This window comes from Spinacia oleracea, chromosome 6 (genome assembly GCF_020520425.1).
Source record: "Spinacia oleracea cultivar Varoflay chromosome 6, BTI_SOV_V1, whole genome shotgun sequence".
In the NCBI taxonomy this organism is placed as follows: Eukaryota; Viridiplantae; Streptophyta; class Magnoliopsida; order Caryophyllales; family Amaranthaceae; genus Spinacia; species Spinacia oleracea.
In genome coordinates, this window is record NC_079492.1 from 80,681,284 (window position 1) to 80,705,275 (window position 23,992).

Sequence of the window (23,992 nt, forward strand, 5' to 3'; positions counted from 1 at the left end):
TTTGACTTGTAATGGCGTTGGACTTGGTTTTACTTGTCTTCTTGAAAACGGGATTCAAATCACATGTCCCATTTTATATCCCCCCCTCGTATCTCAACTCCTCTACAATTTGACATGTCAGTCACTAACTTAAAATCAATCATTAATGTTATTGGTAAATGTGGATGAAGTGGCACAAACCGAAGGTAATGGGAGAGAAGATGATACATAGAAAGGCTGAAAATCCTAATTTGCCTCCTATCCCATTTCTATAGACCTACTACAGAATGATATGGCTTGCCTTGCCATTCTTTGCTTTTTTTTTTTTTTTTTTTTTGATAAACAAATTAATTCATTGATAAAAAGTCATACAACATGTACATAAAGATTTAAATCTAACAAATACATAACAATCGAATCAAATAAAAACTTTCTTTCACCAGAGCTACGATCGTAGTATATCAAACATTTTGTATACCCTCTTTTATATCGCTGTGATTTACCGCCTTTATTGACGAGTAGATCTGTTGTAGCCGTGACAAATATGATTTCCGTCAGATTCGTCTGATTGTAGTCGAAAGATTGACATCCTCTTCGATCCCGCATAAATCTTTACCAAAGAAACAACCTGAACTAAAATCAAACCCACCATAGGGGTACTTACTACACCGAAACAATCAAACCCACCATAAGGGTACTTACCACACTGAAACTATGTAGTTTTATTGAGATCTAACCCAAAAACACAATAGTATTGAAGAGAAGAGGCAGAAATAACCAAAATTCCAAAGAAAATTGGCTATTCCGCCTTAGAAAACCCTAATTTTTGTTTGTCATTCTTTGGTTGTTTCAGTGAGAATACAACTTACTGTTGTACTAGGCAAAATAAATTGAACCAGTCCTTTAAGGTTGTAACCAATGGGGAGCTGAAGAACCAGGATTCACTACATGTGGATTATTGCATATTTTCTGAAATTGTAACCTGTGAAGTAGGAGCGTTGCTGAAAATTGAGAATCAGCTTGCATATATTCTCTATAATAAAATTTCTTTCTAGAAATAAGAACATCAAGTCCTATTTAATTGAAGATTTTTGCTTCAACTCTTCTAGAGTCAAGACAGCTAAAACATATGCAATTAAGTGCTTTAGAAGCATGTATTCAGTTACTTTACAACCTCTTTGTCGCATTGAAGTAATGCTTAGGCCTTCTTTTATGTTCTTTTGAAAGTTTAATCGGTTACCTGTGAAATAGAAAGACCCTGTAAAGGAGGTCTACATTTCAGTGTTGCACCAACTGATATATTCTGTTAATGGGATTGGATTTGGAATAGTCTGATCAAACACACAGTCTCTGTAGTTGAACATTCATTGGAAAACTGTTATAGACCTCTCTCAGAATGAGGTTCATTTGAAACAATGTTAAGAGTTTGTTGCAAAGACAGACTGATCTTGCTTGGTTGTGTAGCCAATATTATAGTCTTGAATTGATTCTTACGACTTACAAACGCTTTGTTAACTAGTTACTTTCATTCCTTACTGCATCTGTTCGTATTTTGGTATTCTGTACTTCAGGGACGAGTCTTTGCTGAATTATGCGAACGTGAATCAGGCTTCATTTTTCTGTTAAGCCTTTGTTATTCCCTGTTTTGCCTGTGAAAGCAGCTAAAGTCTCCAAAGGCCTAAAGATTCTGAATGTAGCGGAATTTCTCCAGTTATGCTACATGCCTTCCTGGAAAATAACAAACAAGATATGTCAAAATGTTGTTCTTTTTTTACTAATTTGGAGCATACGTATGATTATAATGAAGGAACTCGAATTGAACAATTCAGTTCTGAGAAACTTGCAAAATTTAACCATTATAACGGATAACCCTCCACTTTAAAGTTCAAACACACTATGGATTTGATGCCAACCACTCAGCCACGCCAGGCCAGACCGAGTCAGGGCTCCGGCACAGTTCATCAAAGACTGGTCCATAGCAAGTGGGTCATCGGTTGAAACTGGCTGATTCCAATGAAAAGGTTGACAAAATATGCGGTCTACATGGACCGGTCCACATCCTAGACTGAACTGGCCCAGGATCGGACGAGTCTGATTCTCCAAAGCAGCCTTGCCAGCGCACCTCTTAAAGCGTCTTTGGAGGCCTCTAGAACTGGCCTGGTCTACCTTGATCGGTCGACTGGCCACCAATATGGGCACTTCTAGAGGTGTCAAATTGCGTCACCAGATGGGTTGTAGGTTGACCCATGACAATTTGGGTCTATTCAATTCGGGTCAAGTCCGGGTCAAAAGTTTTCGTGATCAAATTGGGCTTTTGTCAGGTCTATTTAGTCCGCGTTAATTTCAGGTCAACTGTTGTCGAATCCGGATCAATTTCGGGTCGGGTCAAGTTCGGTTCGGGTAAAAAAACGGACCAGGTGATCTCGTGTCGGGTGTTAAACGGGTTTGGTCGGGTCAAACTCGGGTCGGGTAGACTTTGACTCGGGTCATTTCAGTTCGGATCAATACAGTACCGGTTCGATTTCGGTTCGAGTCATTTCAATTAGGTCTCATGATGGTTCGATTTCAGTCTATATCTTTTCAAGTCATTATCGATTAATGTTTTCATTCTATTTCTAATTAATAAGCTATTAGTCTACGTCTTTACGAGTATTTTTAATTTACTAAATTACAACATCGTTATATCAATTAGAGTTTTCTGTAAGTTATAAGATGATTAATAGTTATATAACGAGAATCATATGTAAACACTAGACTACACAATATATGTAAGTAAATATATAAGAATATAATACTTTAAGTTGACACGAAATCAAACGTACTAAATAATTAACGATTATAGTTGATAAGGTGTATTTTCCGTCGTTGATAGAAAACAACCTATGCAAACAATATTTATAAAACCACTCAACTAACCGGCTAGCGGTAAGCAAAGGGATCGTCCCAAAGAAACGATGGTTATCGAGTTTGAAAGTCAATCTAGTTCGAACAAGAATTTGGTTTTCAATTGTCACTTTTAAGAATCTAAAAACTACGAATTATGCTAAATTGAATCAAGAAAGGGAGATGTTAGGGAGTCGGGGATAGACTAGGGAAATCGGGGGAAATGAATTCAACTATCTAGCAATGATGATCATGCAACGAAGTGACGATTAGGCAAATAGCATCTAAAACACGAACCCGCCACCTCTCGGATAGGGAACGCTAAGCGTCTAATCCACGGAAGAGCTTTCGCCTAATCCTAGATTAAACTAACTAGCATATAATAAGCACCGCCATTTGATCACACAAGATAGGCCCACAATCTCTTGCCAAACCTAACCTATGGTTCCACGTGATTCTAATCGAATAGCATTTGCAACTACCAATCAATTAGCATGGATGTCCTATCATCAAATCATATTTAATCAAATGAATCAATCAACAATCAATCATCAATTTCCCCTAATTAAGCCCCTATATTCTCCCCTTTACCTAACCTAATTCTACTCACTAATCATTCTAGAAATTAAGCAATCTATTAATTCTAAGCTAGCAAGCATGAAATTGAAGGAGTAAGAGAAGAGAATTTAAGAATTCAATTGCACAATCAACTAGGAATTAAGAATCAAAGTAACTTCAATCAATGAAATCAAGAATTCAAGAAATTAAGGAATTGAAGAACAATCAACAACAAAGCAAGAGCAAGAATTAAGAAACTAAGAATTAAATTGCAAAATTGAAGAAGAGTTAAGAAGGATTACAAATTGAAGCTTGAATGGAGGAGAGTTTCTCTCTCTAGAATTGTTGAAAATCTACTTTTAGAATCTCCAATTATCAACTAAAATTCTACTCCCTACAAAATAAATCGAAAAATCTATTTATAAGTTTCCCCAAATAGAAGCCAGAATTCGAATAAGAGCAGCCCGCGCAGCGATTCGGTCGCACGTACCCACTGTGCGACCGAACGTAAATGACTTTGTTCAACCAAATGCAGTCCTGTGCGAGCGAAGACAGCGAAGATCATTTCCTTCGTCCTGTGCGACCGAACGTAAAATCCTGTTCGGTCGAATGGGGTTTCTTTGGCTCAAGTCTCCTTTGCAGCTCTATTCGGTCGAACAAGAAGAACTAATCGGGCGCACAACTTTTGTGCGGTCGAATTCAAAAAGTTGTGCGGTCGAACAAATGCTGTGTTGTCGAACATAAGGCCTTGTGCGGTCGTTTTCCAATTTTGGGGCATTTTGTCTCAGAAATCCATTTTGTGCGACCGAACAACAGAGGGCATTCGATCGCACAAAACTGGAAATTCCATGAACTCCATTTGCACTACCTGTTCGGGCGCACAAAACGCCACTCGACCGCACAAGCCCTGTTTTGGCTCAAATTCACTTGTTTTCCATCATTTTTCATCAAGATCACCTATAAAGCACAAGATGGAACAAAACTTATAAATCTCACACAAAAAGCTATAAAAACTATAAAAAAAGCATAAAAACTAACATAAAATCCTAGGCTAAGAGCGACATAAATGTCGCTCATCAAACTCCCCCAAGCTAAGCGTTTGCTAGTCTCTAGCAAACTAAACTCAACTAAGGAAGAATGAGAAACTAATCAGATTCTAAAAATTTATCAAAATCAAAATCTAGCAAATCTAATCAAGGCAAGACTAAAATGGAAAACACAAACCAAGAAAAGAAAGAAAGAAAAGGAGAAGAAAAGAAAAGAGAAGAAAAGAAATTAAACTACAAAATTCAAGATGGGCTTTATTATGGAACAAGTATAGAAGAACACTAATATTACTAATCAAATAAATGAGTACACGCTAACTAATGTCCTAAACCGAGTGAAAGATTCGAGCATCAAGCAAAGTGAACTAAGGGCAAGTACTAGTCAATCCCTCTACATCCGAGCATACCACGTCAAATCTCTAGATCTTATCCACCCTTGAGAATAGCGTCTCAAGACACCGCGCAGGCGCCAGAAAATTAACATTAGGCTACCCGACATCTTAGCATGACAACCTTGTTTCTTAAGCTTGACCAAATCCTCCCTCCACCGACAATGACTCAACTCTAAAGGGTCAAGAGGGCTTTTAGGGCGTAACGTAGGCTAGGGGTAAGGCGCGGAACAGATTTGGCCATTTGGTGCTCATACCTAAAGTGAAGCGCAATGATAGAACTAAACTCAAGCATTTTGAACCAAACACAAACTCGTACCACTTATTTGGGGTACCCCCAAGCTTATTCAACAACAATTCTAAACTACAACTCTTTTTTGCGTTTTTTCCTTGATTTGATTTTCCTCTTTTTTTGTGTTTCAAATGAAATTTTTCATGCCTTGTTTTTTTTCCTCTATTTTTTGGCTTTTTTTTTCAAAACTTTACTCTCTTTTTTGCTTTTGCAACAATTATTCACTATATACAACATTCTTCCAAAACTTTGCTATTCATACCAAACAACATTCATTCCTCAACTTTGCATAATTACTCCAAAACAACAAGCATCATAACTCTAAGCTTCACTATCACTTCTAAGGGTGAAAACAAAACAAAGGCTATTAGGCTTGTAATGTGCTCATAAGAAATGAAGGGTCAAGGCTCAAATGGCTAGCAAAGGGGCAAACGCAAACAAAAACATATGAGAATAATAAGAAAATAGAGTCCTAAACTAAAAAGAAAAATAGTCACCGAAAGAAATGCCTCTATCGTCCCCTAAAGTAGTTCGGTCGCGGTCTCGGGAAGGAAATGGTCAAACTCGGGAGACAAGAAAGTCAATGCTAAGGATCCATTCCACTCAATATATTAAAATGTGTTTGGGCTTATTTTTGAGCATGAACCTCACAAGGGAGCAAATACCATTCTCTTCGGCTTCAAATCACTAGAGAAATCGACACCATCTTACCACAAGCCAAGAGTTCATGACGCATGCTACCCATAGTTCAACCAACTTTCTTGACACCAAATCCTAGACTCGACCCAAGACATTAAGAACCGTGTAAAATATACCAATTAGGAATAAAAGCATTCTAATCTACAAGTTCCAATTTTATATGCCCCAATCAAGAATATTGCCTAAGAAAACCTAGAAAAACTTGCCTAGACAAAAAGGAAATCAAAACAAAAGAAAAAGGAAGAAAATAAGAAAACACACCAAAAAGAGAAACAAAAAGAAACAAACAAAACAAACAAAAAGAAAAGAAACTAAAATCAAACTAAATCAATCTAAAAACAAAGAAACAAGCACATAATGGTATGATTCATAGCAATGAGCATCAACAAGTAGCCAACCACACAACAAAAATCCCCACAAGCTAGAATTAGGCCATGTCCTCACGGCCTAAAACCAAGCAAGGAGGGGCACAGCTACCCATCCAACCAAATGCCCCAACATGATGTATGCCCGTCCCCCAAAGTATGCAATAGAGTTAGAAGGATGTTACCGGAATTGTCGTGGGAGCAAGCCCCGCAAAGAGCCGTTAAAACCCGAACAAACTCACCAAAATAAAGACGGGTAAGGCAAAAGGTGGAAAGTGTGAACCCACCGCGATGAAACATACCAAAACAATGCATAAAAGCCGCGGGGTGCCTTCCGTGAGCGCTCGTTTAACGTCATTAGCTTGACGAATATCCCCCCAAAGCTCATGGGGGACAAGAATGAGACCAATACACGGGTTGCCTCCTGGGAGCGCTCGTTTTAACGTCATTAGCTTGACGGACCCCCCCAAAAGGTCAAGGGGGGTCAAAGACAACCAACTTGGAGTCATCATTAGTCAAAAAGTTTCTTTTTTCCCCAATGGGCACAAACAATGTACCGACATCACCATTCATAAGGTGCCAACCAAACAATCCGCCACCAAGATTCTCCTTGGCTGTCTTGGGCTTCTTGGCTTTCTTGAGTTTCTTAGCCTTGTTTGCCGATTCATGAATTACTTTGGAGGTTGTAGCCCCAACATCACCATCAACATGCATCCCAAATATCTCGGGGATGGTTAAGACATCATCAAACTTATCACCAAGCACCCTTGGGATCACATGGACTTTCTTTTCATCGGGAGAGGACCCAGAAGGCTCATTATCACACTTAGAAACACGAAAGTTGTTAGAAGGATTAGCATGTGAGCAATAGCTCTCAATACAAGCAATAGTTTCTACCTTCATACAAGTTTTCATCTTTGCAAAACACCCTTCACCAAGGGGAAGCTTGAAGCTAGCTTTTGAATCTCCCGCTTTCAAGGTGATTAGTCCCCCTTGCACAGCAATAAGAGCACCCGCGGTGGCCAAAAATGGTCTCCCCAAGATAATGGGAGTATGGGCATCCTCATCGATGTCCAAGACAACAAAGTCAACAAGGAAAGTAAGCTTGCCAACCACGAGGGGAACATCCTCAATCCTACCCAATGGTAACATAACCGATCGATCGGCTAGTTGCAATGACATAGCGGTAGGAGAGAGATCACCTAGATTGAGATTCTCATAGATCTTATATGGCAAGATGCTCACACTTTCCCCCAAATCACAAAGAGCATTCTCAAATTTGAGCTTTTGAATGCTACAAGGGATAGAAAAACTCCCGGGATCTTTGAGCTTTGGGGGAAAGGAGTGCTGAATTAGAGCGCTACAACTCTCCGTGAGTTGCACGGTCTCTTTCGGTTCACAATCTCTCTTTCCACGAAGAATATCTCTCATGAATCTAGAATAGTGGGGCATTTGTTTGAGTGCCTCGGTGAGAGATAATGTGACATGTAACTTGCTAATCACATCAAGAAACTTAGAAAACTGATCATCCAATTTTTTGCCTAAAAATCTTTGAGGATAGGGGAGTTTAGGAGTGGGGAGAGGTAGAAGAGTTGCCTCTTTTGGTATAGGGGTATCACCCACATTATCGATGGGAGGCTCCTCTTCTACCACATCATTGTCGCTAGACTCAACGACTCCCTCTTGATCCTTCCCATTGGACTTAGAAACCTCATTAGCTCTAGGAACATCATCTAAAGTCTTCCCACTCCGTGTCGTGATTGCATATATTTTCTTAGGAGGTTGACCTTGGGGTGGGAGACTAGTATGCACTTGTTGTTCCTTTAAGGTATTAGCGAGTTGAGCTAATTGGGTCTCAATCATTCTCATATGAGTATTGGATTGCTTGAATCCATCCTCAAACTCAACATTCTTTTTGACTTGTGCCCCCACAAACGATTCCATGAGAGCCTCAAGATTTGACTTGAGAGGCGGGAGTGGTGGAGGTGCAATGCCATACCCACTTGGGTTAGGGTGGAGTTGAGTGCCATAAGACCTTGGGCCATTGAATCCGGGAGGTGGAAGTTGAGAAGCACCATAAGGACCTCCCGAACTCAATGGATAACCCCCACTTGAGGCACCCCTAAATTGCCCATGAGAGTAGTTATAACCCCCTCCACCTTGATGGTTGGGATTATAACCCCCTTGGTTGTATTGGCCTTGATTGCCAAAACCTTGAGCTTGACCATAGGGCGCTTGGCTTTGATAGCCTTGTGCTCTATAGCCACCTCGATTTTGGCTATCATACCCACTTCCTTGGCCATAGCCTTGGTGGGGACCATACATGGAGGGCCCTCTAGGTTGCCTAGCAAAATTAGGATTGTTAGGGTTATCATTCCTAGACCTCTCATTGATGGCATTAGCATACTCTACATCAAACTCTCCTTCATACGAAGGGCCATAATCCACAAATGACAAGTTATGAACTAAGGGGCATGCATCGGGGGAATGACTATAGTCTTGGCAATTTTCACAAAAGAATGTGCCCGGAGGCATTGAGCCATAAGAACTAACCTTGCCCTTCCCCTTAGAGAGAAGAGTGGCCGAGGGAGGAGGGATTGTAGACGGTGATGACGATTGGCTTGGTGTATTTTCGAGCTTCTCCAAGCGTGAGGTAAGCTTCTCTATCATCTGTGCTTGCTCTATGGCGTACACCGAACCCTTACCATCTTCACTTCTACCTTTCCCATCATAATTCCTTGTGCCTACATGCTAAGATTGGTAGTTTTGAACTACATCCTCAATGATTTCCTCTATTTGATCTTCAGTTTTATTCATAATGGGGCCTCCCGCGCCCGCATCAAGACTTGTCTTCGAACTTGGACTCAACCCCAAGTAAAATGTTTGGAGCAACAACCATTTAGGAATCCCATGGTGTGGGCATTCCCTTTGGTACTCCTTGAAACGATCCCAATCTTCGAAGAGTGACTCATCTTGCTTTTGCTCAAAGGATTGGATCTTGTGGCGACACTCCGCCGTCTTCCCATGCGAGTAGAACTTCTTTAAGAATGCACTTGTCACTTCGGTCCAAGTGCGAAGTGAGTTGGGCTTGACCTCCTTGTCAAGCCAATCACTTGCTCGCCCAAGTAGAGAGAACCGAAACAATGTCAACCTCACATAATCCGATGTGACACCATTGTGCTTGATTGTGTCACAATAGTGCTCGAACTGTTTGAGATGTTCGTGAGGTGATTCATTACTCTTCCCACAAAAGGGGTGGCTTTGCACCAAATTGATCAAGGAGGGCTTGATCTCAAAGTTGTTGGCACCCGTTGTTGGGGCTTGAATACCACATGTAGCTTCGAATGCCCCCGGTATTCCCAAGTTCTTAACCGGGAGCGCCATGTTCTCAAACACTTGCTCACTCTCTTATTGTTCCTCACCAACACTCAACGATGCAAATCTGTTATTGCTTGATGAGCTAGACCGTACACGCCTTTTGTCTCCTAAGTGTCCTCTCCAATTCAAGGTAAAGAGGATGGAGGATCCTTTGACGAGCACGCCCCCTAACAAGCATACAAACTCAAGAAAAACCGTGAGCAATGCCAAGGAAAAAGAAAGCTAAGCGAAATTGCAATGTTTTTGTATTTTCTAATGATGAACTAGTCTCAACTAAAACTCAAAAACAACAACCGTTCGCCGGCAACGGCGCCATTTTGATAAGGTGTATTTTCCGTCGTTGATAGAAAACAACCTATGCAAACAATATTTATAAAACCACTCAACTAACCGGCTAGCGGTAAGCAAAGGGATCGTCCCAAAGAAACGGTGGTTATCGAGTTTGAAAGTCAATCTAGTTCGAACAAGAATTTGGTTTTGAATTGTCACTTTTAAGAATCTAAAAACTACGAATTATGCTAAATTGAATCAAGAAAGGGAGATGTTAGGGAGTCGGGGATAGACTAGGGAAATCGGGGGAAATGAATTCAACTATCTAGCAATGATGATCATGCAACGAAGTGACGATTAGGCAAATAGCATCTAAAGACAAACCCGCCACCTCTCGGATAGGGAACGCTAAGCGTCTAATGCACGGAAGAGCTTTCGCCTAATCCTAGATTAAACTAACTAGCATATAATAGGCACCACCATTTGATCACACAAGATAGGCCCACAATCTCTTGCCAAACCTAACCTATGGTTCCACGTGATTCTAATCGAATAGCATTTGCAACTACCAATCAATTAGCATGGATGTCCTATCATCAAATCATATTTAATCACATGAATCAATCAACAATCAATCATCAATTTCCCCTAATTAAGCCCCTATATTCTCCCCTTTACCTAACCTAATTCTACTCACTAATCATTCTAGAAATTAAGCAATCTATTAATTCTAAGCTAGCAAGCATGAAATTGAAGGAGTAAGAGAAGATAATTTAAGAATTCAATTGCACAATCAACTAGGAATTAAGAATCAAAGTAACTTCAATCAATGAAATCAAGAATTCAAGAAATTAAGGAATTGAAGAACAATCAACAACAAAGCAAGAGCAAGAATTAAGAAACTAAGAATAAAATTGCAAAATTGAAGAAGAGTTAAGAAGGATTACAAATTGAAGCTTGAATGGAGGAGAGTTTCTCTCTCTAGAATTGTTGAAAATCTACTTTTAGAATCTCCAATTATCAACTAAAATTCTACTCCCTACAAAATAAATCGAAAAATCTATTTATAAGTTTCCCCAAATAGAAGCCAGAATTCGAATAAGAGCAGCCCGCGCAGCGATTCAGTCGCACGTACCCACTGTGCGACCGAACGTAAATGACTTTGTTCGACCAAATGCAGTACTGTGCGAGCGAAGACAGCGAAGATCATTACCTTCGTCCTGTGCGACCGAACGTAAAATCCTGTTCGGTCGAATGGGGTTTCTTTGGCTCAAGTCTCCTTTGCAGCTTTATTCGGTCGAACAAGAAGAACTAATCGGGCGCACAACTTTTGTGCGGTCGAACTCAAAAAGTTGTGCAGTCGAACAAATGTTGTGCTGTCGAACATAAGGCCTTGTGCGGTCGTTTTCCAATTTTGGGGCATTCTGTCTCAGAAATCCATTCTGTGCGACCGAACAATAGAGGGCATTCGATCGCACAAAACTGGAAATTCCATGAACTCCATTTGCACTACCTGTTCGGGCGCACAAAACGCCACTCGACCGCACAAGCCCTGTTTTGGCTCAAATTCACTTGTTTTCCATCATTTTTCATCAAGATCACCTATAAAGCACAAGATGGAACAAAACTTATAAATCTCACACAAAAAGCTATAAAACTATAAAAAAGCATAAAAACTAACATAAAATCCTAGGCTAAGAGCGACATAAATGTCGCTCATCAATAGTGTATAAGAACATACTACCTCCATTTTAAAAAGATCTTTACACTCTCCGTTCTAGTCTGTTTTATAATGTTCTTTAGTTTGCTTTATTCTATCTTTGGACATGAAAATTTACTACCTTACCCTTTTTGCCAACAATATTTACAATTTCCCCCTCACTTTCTCTTTATTCATTTATTTTTTCTTACACACACCCACATTTTTACACATTTATCTTACTTTATCCATATTTTATTATATTCAATCAACTTTCCCACTTTTATCTTAATATTTGTGCAAATAGTAACTGTAAAGATCTTTCTAAAACAGAGGTAATACACCATAAACATACTCCTAAGTACAGTTAAACAACTACTTAGTATAACTTATCAAAATAATTCTTCAATTTATTAGTAGTCCTAAAAAGTTTAAATAACATAATATCTATACTATATATTAAAAGGCGTTGATAAGCAAGCCTATGTGCCACGTTGCACTCACACTAATTTCACTTCAATGTTCCACGTCATACACAATTATTTAAAAATGATAAATATATGTGGTACAAGTCTTGAACCCATAACCTCTAATTTATAAACCAAAAAATTAACCACTGATCCAAATCAAATTATATGTCATCCTTTCATAACAAAATATAATAAATGACAATTTAATAATTACGGAGTATTGAATTTATTTTAAATTTTTATCCGTGTATTAACTCGGGGCATCGCCCGGACCCAAATACTAGTTCATTTGTATATCATGAATTGGATCATATCATTAGACATTTAATGATTATTACACGTTTACAAGTACTTAATTTACAGGAAATAACTAATTCAAACTGATATCGTCATATCGAGACAACATAGACATTAAAGTATGAAAACATAAATCTATGAGATTGTATCTCTTTCAATCGACACAAAACCAAACACGACCAATATTTCAAGTGTTCGATCATATTGGTATATAAGAACACCAGTCCACAAGAAAATAGCGTACTCTACAAGTGTAAGAATTGAAGTGTACGAATTGGATTATATCATTAAACATTGATCGATTATTACTAGTGTACAAGTACTTAAACGTAAATAGCTAATTAAAACTGATAACGTTATATTGAGACACATGTCGGGATATACATTAAGGTATGAAACAACTAATCTATGAGGTTGTATTTGTTTTAGTCATTTGTATAGCCTTTTTGCTTGCAATAAATCAAGTTAGTTGACGAAGACGAACATTCTAAGCTATTGGTGTTGTTTGCATCAAATGCCATTTGCTTCCACTGAAATATGTTAAAAAATACAAATGGTTCTTAGGGTAATACATGTGGGTTGATCATATATCTCTAGTGAGTAAAAGCCAAATGATGGTACCTAAAAAAATCATATTGATTCACTTTCATGAGGCAAGAAGAAAGGAAGATAGACAAAATGAATGAAAATATTTTGTCCCACATTGGTCAAGAAGTAAGGGAAAAGAGAAGGAAAGGGTTATAAATATAAATATTTGAGTTTGAGAATGTTTTAAATCACTTCCATTTGGGTTTCTATTGGGCTTTTATTTGGGCTCATGGAATAATGATTTTTTTACGAGATTGGAATTCGAGTCGAATTCGAGTTTGTGTTTACAAGCCGATTTCGAGTTGACTTTTAGCTTGAGTTTGAGTTTTTGAGCCGATTTCGAGTCGAGTTTGATACTTTTGAGCTCGCGAGTTTTTGAGTTGTGTCTAGCTTAGATGAATTTGAGTAATTAAAGAGTTGAAGGTAAAAACTAGGTCGATTCAATACAAAAAAGGCCGATTAGAAGATGATTCGGGTCAAACCGGGTCAAATTAGATATTTGTCGGGTGAAATCGGTGTAGGGTGGAACTTGGTCGGGTCAATTCGGTGTCGGTGATAACAGTTTGAGTCAAACCAAATCGGATCAAAACATATATTTACCGGGTCAAATCGGTATCCGGTGAATTTCAGGTCGGGTCAAACTGGAGTCGGAGGAGTTTGGGTGGAATCCAACCGGTGACAGGTGGAGTTCGGGTCGGATCAAACTGATTACAAGTGAAGTTCAGATCGGGTGAAACGGGTGTCGGATATCGTCAAGTCGGTTACAGATCAGATTTGGATCCTGAATTTTTCGGATCAAACCATTTCGATTAGAATTCAAAACAGGTGATTTCTTCGAGTCGAATCAACTTCCGACACACCTCTAAGTTCTACTCATATACTCATGGTGTTCCGGAACATAAAATGATAGCAAATTATTTCTAGTCCCAAAAAATAAGTGGGAAACAGAAGCAAAATTGCTGCCTACTAGGAGTACTTGATGAGATAAAAACTTAAAACATGATGGGATCACCCTTTAAAAAGTCCACTTTAATTTATATATTTGTCACCCATATATTTATTGAAAGTTTGAAAAGCTATATTCTGGAAAGTATGTCAAATACTCCACGTTGATTTTGCGAAAAAGTCTGAAGGTACTATTCACATCAACGAGTGTTTCGAAAGTAAATATTCATCTTTTCACAAAACTAGTGGTAGGCCGCGCGTCGCGCTTTGTGTAGCTGGAAATTTTTAATTTGGCGTCAATGGTGTTCTAGTGTGTATAAATCTATGGAATAAGAGCATTTATGTTTTTGTTGTGCTTTTATTCAACAATAGAGAACTTATGAGTAACGTAAGCATATTACTATTTAATTGATTAATTATATTATATAGTTTACAAAGTTAAGGGTCCAATATTCCCTTAATCAAACCTCTCTAAAGTGGCTTGTTACATGTTACCTAATTGTTAAGATAGTTGTATGTCCAACATAGTTACAAGTTAGAGTCTTGTTTTGCAAAAATATACGTCACCACAACAATTAATACAGGAAAACATATGTTTGTTTATAGGAACACATGTTTTTCTTTAGGATTTTTAGAAATCATATGTTCCTACAAGAAGTCCAAAAGAGTTCTAAAATAAGCCATTGAGAAACGATATCCCAGTCGAAAGAAATGGATTTGATCATCCATCTCAAAACCCTTATCCTTACAAGGATGTTGCTGGTCCTATTTGGATAAATGTATTTTTGGTCTTCAACTCCTTTGTGTCTTCGGCAAAGTCTTCTCATTCACCCTGGAATTGAAATTTGTGTTATCATTAGTGAATTTAAAATGTACATTTTCATGTTTTGTATACTGATGATATATGATGCAGAAAGTTGTATTTATGTGCCCACAAATTTTTATAACATGTTCTAAAATTAGAAAAATTATTTTTTACCACCTAAAATAATCAAAAATTTATTTTTTACCACCTAAAAAACGAAAAGTTTTATTTCACCACCTAAAAAAATTTAAAACTTGTTTTTTACCAGCTAATGAAAAAAATAGATGAAACCGTTATGTGGAGGGCCACAATGACGTTAATACATCTAATATTTTTTTTTCTTACACGATTTAATGTATTTAACTCCCTTCCCTTCTCCTACTTCATTATTTTTATGAACTCACATGATTTTTTCTCTCATTAATTCACAAAATTAACAAAATTCAATGGAAATGAAGAGAGGAGGGTGGAGGAGTTAAAGTAAGTCGCGGAGGGAGTGTATAAAATTGGAGGGAAATTGAACACATAACGATTTCATCTTTTTTTTTTTTTTTTTTTTCCCGTTTTCAAGTGGTAAAAAGCAAGTTTTAATTTTTTTTTTAGGTGATCAAATACAAGTTTTAGTTTTTTAGGTGGTAAAAAACAAATTTTCGATTTTTTAGGTGGTAAAAAACAATTTTCCCTTAAAAGTTTTCATTGTAAAATATAGAAAGAGTTTAAACGCAGAAATTAACTTGACCTTAAACCCTTACTGGCAGTAGAGGAGATCTATGAGTGACTTTTTTTCTTTATTCTATTAGGATAAATCCTATACAAAAATTAAAAGACAGGCGCATCTTATTCAAGTTCCTCTCACAATCTTCTAGTACTACTAAAAAGACAAAAAAAATCCTGAAATGAACACAAGAAATGGAAAACATTCAAAGCTTGAGTCTAGCCTCTTTGACAAGATACGACAGAATGGTAATGACTGGAAAACACCATGGATAAAAACAGGTGAATAAATGATAAGAATACATATCAACCAGTAAGCCATCAGTCAATCTCTTGAGACAACACATTTACTACAATGCATTGATACATGTAGACTAATGTTTAGTAGAGAATTAGAGGTTTTTACTATCTAGGTGTCTTAAAAATATTTATTTAATTGTTCTTTAACTTTTTTTTTGGCAGTACGTACAAACAGAACCAAAATACAGGCACAACAAAATAAGAGACCAAACAGAAACAACAAAGCACAACTAGTAGTAAGTAGTAAGTAGTAACTTCTAAAATCAGCAGCCAAGTCCCTAGCCCTCTTGGTTTGCTCCTTGCTACATCTCTTCATCAGACATCCATCAAAATTATCCAAATTGCGCTTGATATCTTCACAGTTCACACAAAGTGATTAAATCAAATCTGCAAGAAGGAGAACTTTTAATGTTGTTGACGAACTTGTGAAAATTTTCACACTTGTTATATGAAGAGAACTAGCATGCTGAATGGCAACAAGGGCAGCTTAAAGCTTTCATCTCAGCCTGGCAGGCGTCAATAGCAAAGTTCTTCTTTTTGATTCTTTTCCAGCAACCTGCAATGATGAGATCACAAGGAGAAGCAACAAAGTTATTTTTAAAAACAATCAGGTTATGCTTTCCCTCACATTCCACACCACAAATCTTTCTGTCTCCTCGATCTAGTAATCCGCATCAACTGGGTAGCTTCCAAAGCTTCATCTATAAACTTCCTTGCCAAGTGAATTATTCCAACTGGATTGGTATCAATCTTCCTGAATGTAACTTCATTGCGGTGAATCCAAATCGCCAAAAGAATAGCCACAAACGCTTTAACTCGCGGGCTGTCATGCCCGTCTTCTTTCCAAAAGTAAGTGAGAAACTTCCTAATCCAAATTTGAATATCCACTTGCTGATTATTGTGAGTAACAATTCCTATTTCCTAAAGGGGAAGTCTTCCAAGCGAGAATGGCAACAGAACAGTCTCTGAAAAGTGAAAAGATGGGTTTCATTTTCTTCCAGGTCCTTACATAACACACATAGAGTATTAACTTCCATACCTCTTTTCTTTAATTTATTTTTAACTGCAAGAGCATTATGCATAAGCTTCCATATGAAAATTTTCCATTTTGGCAATAAGTCACTCTTCCATAATCTTTTCCAAAATTTTCCATCCTTGCTTATAAACTGATTTGGCTTTCCCATAATCAAGAAATTGTAGACTGATTTAACCATTGACTGTCCATTTTTGGTGCTCATCCAGTGGCATTGATCATTACAATTTTCTTGGGAGATGTGCAAGGACATGATTTTGTTTGCAGTATCAGCAGAAAAGCATTTCCAGATCAAACTTGCATTCCACTGCTTTGCACTATCACTAAACAAATCCTTAACCCCGCTAATCCTCTGACTCTCTATGATGTTCTGATCTTTAATTTGCACTTTTCTTGAGGGGAGCCAGTTGGTCTGATTCATGTTTGTATCACCCTTACAAATGGTTCTTCCAAATCCACTTTCAGAATCCTTCACACTTTTACACAAACCTCTATAGCCCCATGAAGCTTTATGATGAATTTCTGAAGACAACCCCGCTGCAACAGGAGACTTTCTATAAATAGATTCAAACACCCTAGAGATTAGCAAAGAGGAGTTATTGTGGATTCTCACTGCTTGTTTGACCAAGAAGGCTTTATTATACTTTTAAATGTTTCGTAATCCTATTCCTCCCATTCCTTTGGGGAGCTCAAGAGTAGTTCGTTTTATCCAGTTAATGCCCTTATCATCAGACACACCCCTCCACCAAAATCTCAATAATTTCGAGTTAATCTGATCTGTTATTTTCTTTGGAACACGAAACACCGCTAAAACATTTCAGCAAAGAGCCGCAAGAATAGCATTGATGAAGATCAATCTTCCAGCTTGAGAAAGACACAAGTGTCTCCTTAAGGAAATAATGCCCTTGGTCCAAATATGCATTTAATGTTAAGTCTAATAAATGCGGTTCAGTATTAATTAAACAAGTTAATAATTCAGTGAGATCAAGTGAGCTGAATGCCTAGCTAGAGGCCGCTTCAGTTCAAGTGGAATTAATGATATAAATCCACAGCTTACTCTTGACTGAACCCGTAGGGTCACACAAATAGTACGTAAACGGATCAAGTATTTAATGGCATTAAATACTCCGTCTATGGATATTCGGAATCGACGGATCTTGGTTTCAGTGGGAGCTGAGATCGTCAAAAGCAAGAAATGAATACTCCGGAAACGATGATGTTTCCGGAAACGGAAATATGGATCGTATCGGAAATATAAATATTATCCAAGTCGTAGATGTTGCCGGAAACGGAAACATGGTACGTATCGGAAAATATTATTGGAAATGGAAATATTGCCTGAATCGGAAATATTGCCGGAAACGGAAATATTGTCAGAATCAGAAATATTATCGAAATCGGAAAATAATTCCGGAAACGGAAATATTAAATATTTGTTCGAAACAGAAATTAATTCCGGAAGTATTGTTCGTATCGGAAATGAATTCCGGAATCGGGAATTTAATCGGAAGCGTATCGTACGAATTAGCATCGGACGAGACTCGCTAGACGAAGGCCCAGCACGAAGCCAGGCCGTCGCCCAGCAAGCCACACACAACAAACCATACGCCAAGCCTTGACTAGGCCCAGCGCAAGGCCAGGCCCAGCCAAGGCCTTGGGCGCGCGCGCGGATCACAGGCAGCGAGCTGGGCCGAGGCGCTGTGCGCTCAGCGTGGGCCGCAAGGCTGCGCGTGGGTGTACGGTGCTCGTGCGATGCTCGTGTGCGTGCTATACGAATCCTAAAGCTATCGGGATTCGACATATGATTAAATTCTAATCCTAATAGATAAAGTTTATTTAATAGAGTCCTAGCAGGATTCTAATTAAACTAAATTAGTATTCTAATAGGATTATAAGTCCTTTTCCATAACTCTATAAATAGGGGCCTAGGGTCACAAATTTATACACAACATTGAAGTATTCAAAGGTAAGATTTTGAAGCAAAAATCAGACAAACACTTGCAACCTATTTAGCCGAAATTCTTAGAACCTTAAGGGCGATTCTAGTTGGTCAAGCTTAAGGCGGATCCGGACGTGCTGTGGACTATCTACGGAGGGACGACACTTGGAGTCCTAAAGACTTGTTCTTGTTCGTTTCGGGCGCAGCTAGGGAGGGCACGCTACAAAGTGTATGTACCTAAATTATGCTAAATGATTATGTGTAAATAATATGTTTCCTGACATTAAGGTTTTTCGCATGATTTATGTTTTGTCATATGTATCATAACCTAACAGTGGTATCACGAGCTTCTTATTATTTACATAATCTAAATTGCATGACATGGTTAAATTTTACAAATTTGCAAAGAATTAAAAGGGGTGATTAATTTTCGTAATTGTTAATTAATTGCAAATTGCGTTTATTTAATTATATGTACGCAGTTTTTCGGCAGTTTCTTCGTTACTCATCCAAATCGAGTGATTTTTGTGTCAATTCCGCATGTAAAGGGCATTCTAAAATTTTTCGGCCGAACCCAGAATTCCCAAATTCGAAGCCTAACTATGACTTTTCGGAGGTTTTAGTTTTTCGAACGCAAAAGTTTGTAAATTTAAGATGTTAAATTGAATATTTGCGATTCTTGTAGATAAATCTTGAGTTTTTGATTGACCTGCAGTATATGTTTAACAAATTTGAATGCCTAGACTTGTTAATTATACAACCTAATTTGTAATTATGATTAATTTGTTGAAATTCGAATAATTTAGAATGAATTTGTTTTTCATAATTAATTAATAATTTAATTAGGTATCCATGATTAAAATCCACCATAAAAATTATTAATTTATGTTAAATTTTAAATTTTTATGACCAAGATTTGAATCCATGTTAATCGGAAATTAATCGGATATTTCATGAAATACCCCCGAGTTTTGAAGTAATTCACTAAATGCCCATCAAGTTCCAATAATTCACCAAATACCCCTGACAATTGACTTAATGCCCAAAATACCCTTACTTTTAACGGTCCGTTAGCCCGCCGTTAGCCTAGTTTCATAATTCACCAAATACCCCTATTATTAAACTTATTTCACCAAATGCCCAAACTTAAAAATAGTTATTCTGATGTTCCAACGGCTAGTTTTTTCGTTTGAAAAGTAGCTGCTGGTCTTGCTTGGCTATAAAAACCCACTTTCTGAATGTTTCTTGTAATTTAGATGTTGTTTTTCTTTGCTTTGCTAATTGCATTAGATTTGTGTCATGAGTTTTGTTTCAAAATCATCATCCACACACAATGAGTCAACATATATTAGAGTACCTAACCAAATTTGCTATTGTGATAGAAAATTTGTCATCTGAAGCTCCGATATAACACTCAATCAACAAAAGTTGTACTACAAGTGTGATCCTTGCAACAATCTGAGATGGTGCAAGTGAGTAGTTGAGCAAGAAAACAGGGGGCAGCAGCATGAAGGACAATACAGGGGAAGCTTAGACGAAGGAGAAAGTATTGAAAATAGGGGAAACAGTAAGATGCAATAGGACTTGAAGCAAATGAAGAAAAAGATGATACTGTAATGTCAATACAAGGCATCTTACTTTGATTTTGAAATGAAGAAGGGCTAATCCTATTTATGTCATGGTTTGGGATGGACAGGCAGAACTTAGGACTCAGGAGAGCAAGCAAGTACTTTTAGCAAAGAAAGGTCAATACTTTAGAGAACTCTTAGCAAAGAAATTGGGAGGCAAACAACATGTGAAAGAAGTCCGAGGGCAGGGTCTTATTATTGGTATAGAGTTGGATGTACAAGTTGGCCCGCTAGTTGATGCTTGTCGAAATTCAGGAATGTTAAATTGTTAATATTAACTGATGGAGAAGGAAAATAGTGAGATTGGTTCCTCCACTGACCATATTAGAACATGAGCTCGAAATAGGTTCTGAGATTCTCCTCAAGTGTTTCCCGTCCCTGGGTTGAAGCAGTGGAGTTGAATTTGTGTACGATGAGTCGATGCTTGTCAAATTTCCTCGTGACATCATTAGATCCAAAGCTCATAGTTGGCATCGTAGCTGTAAATCAGGAATAAGTTTCCTACTAGCTTCTCTTTGGATTATGCCTTGGGTTTAATGTACAAATTGTCATTTCAAGATATCACACTCGTTAATCAGAACATTGATTTTCTTTGTTGCTTGGATTCATTTCATAAGTATCTTTCTCCCTTATTATAAGGCTTATTTTGTTATTTTGATACCTATAAATTGCGTAGCTTTGTATTGAGTGGAACACACAATCAACATTATTATTTTCTCTTCGTACTACGTTTGTTCAAAATTAACCTTTAGATATTATCACGACTTTAGTGGATTAAGAAGGCATAAGTAAGCAATAAGCAACGACTAATTTTCAAGCGAAAAAACTAGTCGTTGGAACATCAGAATAACTATTTTTAAGGTTGGGGAATTTGGTGAAATAAGTTTAATAATAGGGGTATTTGGTGATTTTTTTTTTAAAAAAAGGGGCATTTGGTGAATTATGAAACTAGGCTAACGGCGGACTAACGGACCGTTATCAGTAAGGGTATTTGGGGCATTAAGTCAATTGTCAGGGGTATTTGGTGAATTATTGGAACTTGATGGGCATTTGGTGAATTACTTCAAAACTCGGGGGTATTTCATGAAATATCCGAAAATTAATTGATTAACAAATTTTTGATTTTTCGCCCTAAAATTATGAAATTAATATGATTTATTAATTTGTCGTTAATTTTAAATTAAAAATTTTAAATTTTTATGAAAACGCTCATAAATGTTGCACGCACAAAGCAAAGGAAGTTACGTGTTACCCTTAAGGGGTGTTGTATAGAGCGGGCACGCGACGACGAGCAAGAGAGCTCGTCGCCCGTGCGGTACGAATGCAGCGAGCAACGAGCTATGCAGCACGCAAGGCTCTAGGCCTAGTCGTGCATGCTAGGCGATGGGCGAGGGCAGTGGGCACACAACGCTAAGCATAATGCGTGTGGGCAGCAGTGCGCTGCGCCACGACGCACCAAGCCTGCCGAAGGGTAGGCAGCCACGACACTGCACCAAGCTGCGCGCTGCGTAGCCCTCAAGGCTGCGTGTGTGCGTGGCGATGGGGCGTGTGTGTGATGTCGCTGTGCGAGCCATGGGCAACGATCAATGGCACGGGGCAATGGGCCTCGTAGCTCGATGGGGCTTGGGCGCAAGCCCAAGTGCCTCGTCTTGCAAACTATTGATGCGTTTCGTTTTAATTTTAAATTTTCAGTTCGGAAATAATTTTAATTAATTTTAAAATTAATAATTTAAATTGTTTTCTCGGATTTTAATTGAATATTATAATTATTATAAATTTTAATTTATACTAATCATTTTACTAAAATTAAACCTTGAATTAATTTAAATTTATTTAATTCAACTGAAAAATAAATTAAATAAATGGATTCGATTATAATTTTATATGAGCTTTAAATTTAATTAAACTTGTATGTTTCCGGTTAGATTAGAAATACATTTTTATGTTTAAAATTAGTAAAGCATATAAAGTTATTGGTTTAAGTGGGAGCATTTTTAGTCATAAACTCTTAACTAGGTCTACAAATCCTTTAAGGTTAAACAACTTGATTAGAATTAATAAGGACTGAATAATTGGTAGATTATTGGTGACCTTGATTAATTGCTGCAAATATTTATACGATGCATACAATGTGTTTTACTAACCAGCTATGTGGGCCATTCATGATAATGAATGGGTGAATGGTATATATTGTATATGTACTGTTTTGCAGGTTATGAAGTGACTAGTATGGCCCAAATAGGGTAGAAAATATGGTCTGCGTACCATTAATTTGAATGTAATTGGTCTAATGCACCAAAGTTTGTTTTTCAATTCAAATATGGTATGCGTACCATCAAATAGTTGTAATTAGTTTAATTATAGCTGATCCTATTTGAAGAAAATGGCGCCTCCCACGGTGAAATTCAAGACGGAGTTTCCAATCCATTTTCAAAGACGGACTTTGAAGTTGAAGCTTCAAGATGAAGTCGGGCCATACTAGATCACATTTATATCTTATGCATGTTTTAAGTTATTTATTGCTTTTAAATATGTCTTAATTATGCATGAGATTATGGCTTGATTATGTTGCATGATTAAGGATTTTAGTTCACTTAAAATCTAACCAACATAGTAAGAGCCTTAAGTTCCAAACTTAAAAATTGAGTTAAAAGGTGCCATGCCTAAATAACACTTACTTTGATAACCTTTACATCAATCTAGTAATAGTTTTACGCTCAGCGAGGTGTTACTTATTGATCCTAAAGGGGTAAGGTACACAAATAATTGTGAGTACATGTTAGTTTTGGAGAAACTCAACGATATAAGTAAGGAGTCCTTTTATGTCGTGGCAAAATCGATATGTTTTCCTAATAAGTTCTTAGACGTACCTATCAACCAAGAGTAGTTTCTAGACTATTAGCAAATGGCTTTTGCTTACCTAAAATATTTTAGAATTGAGTCAAAATACATAATGTTCTTAATTCTTCACTGATTTAAGGGTCTTGGAATCATTTTATTCACACCTGCCGAAACAATAAAATCGAATAAAATGCTAATAACTTGTTTAAATTGCATGATTGCTTTAATTTTCAAGTTATTACTCATGATAAATGTTTAGAATTTGCATGATTTAATGTATGTTTTAATTATTTTTTATAATTAAATATCTTGCACTGTAGTAAACCCTTTTAGAAAGGTAACAGTAAATTTTCTCGATTGGTAGTGAATCCAAGAACGATTCACGGAAATGAGAGAAAATGAGCAATTTAAAATGTACGTTTCTTTTAGCGACTTTTATGGTTGTTTTCGAGTATCAAAATCAAATGGCAAACCGATTGGTGCTTGTGAATTCAAAATACACTGTAGTTTTGAGATCATAAAACATTGAGTTTAAACACTCAGCTTTACCAATGGTTAACAACCTAATATCTTTGTCCATTTGATTCTCGAATAAGTCTAGTCCCTAGACATTCGAATAAGATCGATGCTTAGAGAACTTTAGAAGCTTCTGGTAAGATCATCTAGTTGAAACAAAATATTCAACATAAATTAAAATGGTAAGAACCTTGTTGGAGTGACATTGGACATGTCTAACAAAGTATAAAAGTCAACACTAGTGAATTCAATTCTTAAGACTATAAGAAAGGGTACAAGAAATAGGAAAACAAGGAACAAATGAAAGGAATTTACGATTCCATTTCTACCTATAAGTTTATGTTTAAAGAGAAGTGAC

General features: G+C 37.4%; 1 pseudogene; it reads left to right on the forward strand.

Moving 5' to 3' along the window:
* The first annotated feature begins 9,116 nt into the window (after positions 1-9,116).
* Positions 9,117-9,217, forward strand: LOC130464622 (uncharacterized; annotated as a pseudogene).
* The last annotated feature ends 14,775 nt before the right edge of the window (positions 9,218-23,992 follow it).